This window comes from Monodelphis domestica, chromosome 5 (assembly GCF_027887165.1).
Source record: "Monodelphis domestica isolate mMonDom1 chromosome 5, mMonDom1.pri, whole genome shotgun sequence".
NCBI classification, from domain to species: Eukaryota; Metazoa; Chordata; class Mammalia; order Didelphimorphia; family Didelphidae; genus Monodelphis; species Monodelphis domestica.
Window position 1 is genome coordinate 322967177 of NC_077231.1, and position 4944 is coordinate 322972120.

Genomic DNA, 4944 nt, shown 5'->3' on the forward strand with positions numbered 1-4944 from the left:
ATTAATTTACAGCTTTGGCATTTTATCAATCAAATTGCCAAGACGATAATTCACAGAACTTGATAAAATAATTCATTTGGAAAAGCAAAATATCTGGAATATCAAGAGAAGTAATGAAAACAAATCAATAGAGAGAGATAATAGTACTCCAGACTTCAAACTATACTGTAAGGCACAAGTCTCAAAACCCTCTGGCAGTGGCTAAAAAATAATGACAGATCAATGGAACAGACGAGAAAAAGGATATTTAGAAAGAAAATAATTCAACAACACAGTTGGAAAAATTGGAAAACAGGTTACCCAGGGGGAAAAAATCTTATGTAATAAAAACTGGAAGGAAAATTGAAAGCAGCCTGACCGAAATTAGGCTTACACCAACATAATGCCTTATGCCACATTCTATAACACATTCTAAATCAATGTGAGCTTAATGTTAGAGATCATGCTATTAAAAAGCAGAAGACAAACATCATATACCTTTCAGCTAAGGGTAAAAATGGATTCTTAACCAAACAAAAGAAAGGATAAAATAGATAATAACTTCATTTACTTGAAACTCAAAAGCTTCTGTATACACATTCATACATTTAGGATAAGAAGGGAAATGGTTGGATGGTGGGAAAATCTCCATGTTTCTCTGACAATGGTTTGATATTCAACATATATAAATATGTATGTAATATATTAATGTCTTTTGACCAATCATTTATTTTGAAGTGGTAAAGTTCTATATTATATATAAACAGTTCAACAAAGAACAACAAAGTATTCACAGCCATATGAAAAATACTCCAAATCACTAATAAAATAAAACAAGAGAAATAAAAAGCAAATAATTCTCAGGTTTTACCTTCATCCTGAAAACTGACAAAAATTAAAAATGCAACAAACAATGTTGGAGAGGTTATGGGAAGATAGACACATTGAAACACTGATGATGGAGCTGTGAAATAGTACAACCTTTTAGAAAGTAACTTGTAATATGCAAATAAAGTGACTAAAATGTTGACTCTTCCTCCTTGAAACAGAGAATCCATTTACTGAGTTTAAAACCCAAAGAAGCCATCAGTGAGAAAATAAAATAAATCTTCATTTAGTCCACGTTATTTCTATCAGCACCTTTTTGTTGGTGAATTGGAATAAAGTGGATCCCCAATTAATTAAGGAATAACTAAACAAATAGTAACACATGAATATTAATGAACATTACAGCTTTAAGAGAAATGATGCATGTAATGAATAAAAAAAAATGGAAAGATCTATATGAACTGATGCAAAAGGGAAGTAAGCAGAACCCAGGAAAAAATAGAAAGTTAACTACAACATAAATAAAAGGAAAATGACACATCAAAATATCAAAAGGAAGTGGGGCAAAATTATAAAGATTCAGTGAGGCAAAATGAAAAGATATGAGAAGACATCCCCTTGGTTGATGTGGGAGATCCACAGGGGTTAGACACTGTATGTGTTTTCAGACTTTCTCAATGTATTAATCAGTTATACTGAATTTTTCTCTAAAAATATTATTTGTCACATGGGATAGCTGTAAGGGAGGGGGGAAGAAGAGGAGGAAGAATACATGGGTTCCAAGGAGATGTAAGAAACATAGACAACAATAAAATTATTTTAAAATGTCTGTTGATTGGTTGTTGATTGACAGGGATCATAAAAGATGAAGAAACAATTCATCATGATCTTCACTCATGGAGGGATTATGTGCACTAAGGATGTTACTGAGGTATTGAAATCAAGGCATGAAAACAAATTATTTTAAGAACTTTTAACACATCATATAACTGAACATCTGAATTAATAATATTCTTCTACATTTAAGTATATTCTAGTGTACCAGAAAATTGAAATGATGGCATTTTCCATGACTTCAAAAGATCTTCTCGAAGGTACATCCACTTCTGAGGTTGCCTTGTGCCATTTTTTTTTTTACAAAAAGAAATAGATCCACAACTGGCATATTTCTCACATGAGCAAAGAATACTTAAATAATGAGACCGAGATTGAATGAGGGCCAAAGGCAACTATGTAAGAGTTAAGACTAATTGCTACCAGGTCATTATAATGTGTGGTTGTGACTGGGCATGAATTTCCTGTTTAATTTCTACTTTTTATTTTCTATAAAGATAATTCTCCTGTGACATGTTTTCAGCCTTTTGTGCAGGCAGAATGTGGGACTCTGGGTAGAGATGAAAGCAACACCTGGGGCTCTACCGACCTTTGTCTGTATCATTATTGCATCATTAATGAGTCTCAGATGAGTATCCAGACATCCAAGATGGGTAGCACGAAAGGAGGTGAAATCCACTTCTTTGGAGAGTTGTGTGTGGTAGGAAAAGGATTGAATAGATGGGATAATTTTCTCCAAGCTTTAGATGGGAATATCCAATGTGGGGAGATCCTCTTTGTCTTAGAATCGATACTGTGTATTAGTCCCAAGGCAGAAGGGTGGTAAAGGCTAGGCATTAGGGATTAAGTGACTTTCCCAGGGTCACACAGCTAGGAAGTGTCAGAGTTTGGATTTGAATCTAAGACCTCCTATCTCTAGGCCTGGTTCTCTATCCACTGAGCCATCTAACTGCCCCCTACCTTTATTTTTTAAAGCATAATTGAGCAGTAGACTTTGTCAAAGGCTTTTTCTGTTCCTGTGGCTTATCATGACGTCTCCTAATTTATCCCCGACCTCATGTTCTCATCTCCTTTGCAAATCTGCTGAGGTGGTTTCCCTTAAGTGCAGAGATGGTGACGTTACTTGCCTGTCCCATAATCATCAGTGCTTCTTTATTGGCTCCAGGATAAAATGAGAACCCCCATGTTTAGCCTTGAAGGGCTACCCCAGAAGAGTCATCCTCTCCTCCCAACAGCCCTGTATCTTATTCCTCTCACTCAGCAATCCAGCCAATCTCTCTTGGCCACAAACACGACAGTGATAGTCCCGCATCCTGCCTAGAAGGCTCTTGCCTTTTGCTTTCTTTTCAGGCTCAGCCAGAGTCTCCCCTTCCGTGTGAACTTCTTGACGTCTCCGCCTGCCAGTCTTCCCCCTCCAATGGATGGATCTCTTTGGATTCATTCTCCATGGAGGTGGGAATGGTCGTCCTTCATGCTGGCATTACTCGCATATGAGCTCCTGGAGAGGAGGATCAACAGAAACGGGATTTTAGTTGTTTCTTGGACATCATTATTATTATTTCCATCTGCAGCTCTTGACGCAGGGTCTAACCTTCAACCACCACTTCGCAGAAGCTTTCGTGGCTCAATCATGTGATTTTGACCCTCCCCCACCCCAGCTTTCAAAGATTCATTTTCTGTCTCCGCAAACCACAGAGCGCAGCGATGCCCCAGAATTCCATTCGCAAGTAATTGGGGGAGGCACACCTACCAATAAAGTGGGAGAAGGATGGTGCTGGAGCGCCTGCTCCAAAGACTCCGCATTCCCTGGCAGCGGGCGGCACAGAGGATAGAGCTCTGGGCCTGAAGCCAGGAAGACACAAGGCCAAATTTGGCCCTGGTTTCGCATTGGTTGTGTTGGTGTGACGCAGCACTTTAACATGTTTGCCTTTGTTTTCTCCACTGGAAAATGGGTATGACAATAACACCTGCTTCCCTGGGTTGTTGCAAGGCTCGGATGAGACAGTTTGTAGCTGTAAGTGTTAGTGGTAAGTGGTTAGCCCAGTGCCCGGAGCATAGTGGTTCTTAATCCACACATGTTCCTTTCCTTCCTTTATGATGGTGGATGTTGCCTCCTTCTGTGCAGCAGGTTTTCATGTCAAGCATACTTTCCTCCCTAGTGCTGGGGAAACCTTCGCCACTGTGGAGGAGCCATCAAGGTTTCATGGACAGGACGAGTAACCTTCCCTTTGTCTAGTGGGGGGACTTGAAGCTCTTCTCCCTGAAAATGGGCAGAATTTTGAGTCCCTTGGCATGCTGATGACGATCTATCCCGTGTCCATATCTGTTTCCTCCTGTGTCCATCTCTTCCTAAAAGGGCATTTTCCCCATCAGAGGTACAGATTACTGCCTTGTCTCACAATATCTTCCCTCTATCCATACTTCTTTCCCCACAAACACAGACGGCAGAGACCTGAAGCCTGATTGAAGTCTCTTTGCTCCAGAAGCAGCATCAAAGTCCTAACAAATCACCTGTAGTCCCAAGCCCAGAACCCTCACAAAGGGAACTCCTTAAGCCTGGTGTGGCTTTCTAAGGGAACCTGCTGGCTTTCCCTTCCTTTCCTTTCCCTTTTTTTTTAACCCTTACCTTCCATCTTGGAATCAATACTATGTATTGACTCCAAGGTGGATGAGTGGTCAGGGCTAGGCAATGAGGGTCAAGTGACTTGCCCAGGGTCACACAGCTGGGAAGTGTCTGAGGCCAGATTTGAACCTAGGACCTCCCGTCTCTAGGCCTGGCTCTCAATCTACTGAGCTACCCAGCTGCCCCCTTCTTTTCCTTTCTTGCCCAAACATTGGGCCCAGAAGGGATGTTCCTTTTCCATTCTTCTTGTTACCCATGGAAACCATTCAGGCTATAACATCAGAGTTGAAGTCTAGCCTTTGTGACAGTGAGCTGATCAAATCACTCCTCTGACCCTCAGTTTCCTCTTTAAATGAAGGGTGCTGCCTGGATGACCTCCGGGGTAATTTTCAAATCCACATTGATGATCCTTAGGATGCTGCTGCTGCTGCCTAGCCTAGGAAGCCTGGAAAGTGCCACAGATCTGCCTTTAGTAAGTGTTTCTACTTCTTCTTCATGCATTTTACCAGCATGAGCCTTCAACATAAGTTGGGCGCAGAGCTGATCAAGGGATGGAAACATTGTGGAAGTGTTTCCCTCAGTGTTCGGTATGCATGTCTGTTCTCCTCTGTCTACCATTAGGCTTGCCTACTGATCAGTCACTGGCTTCTACAGAGAAAAGAAAGCTTTCCTTGGAATAA

At 40.8% G+C, this 4944-nt stretch overlaps 1 long non-coding RNA gene across 1 annotated transcript; it reads right to left on the bottom strand.

Annotated features, from left to right (window-relative positions):
• Positions 1 to 2771: 2771 nt before the first annotated feature.
• LOC103096375 (uncharacterized) lies at positions 2772 to 3714 on the bottom strand. The gene is made up of 2 exons (XR_473802.3): positions 3392 to 3714; positions 2772 to 3139 (listed from the first exon to the last, which is right to left on the bottom strand). It is a non-coding gene; the product is annotated as an uncharacterized LOC103096375 (long non-coding RNA).
• Between the last annotated feature and the right edge of the window lie 1230 nt (positions 3715 to 4944).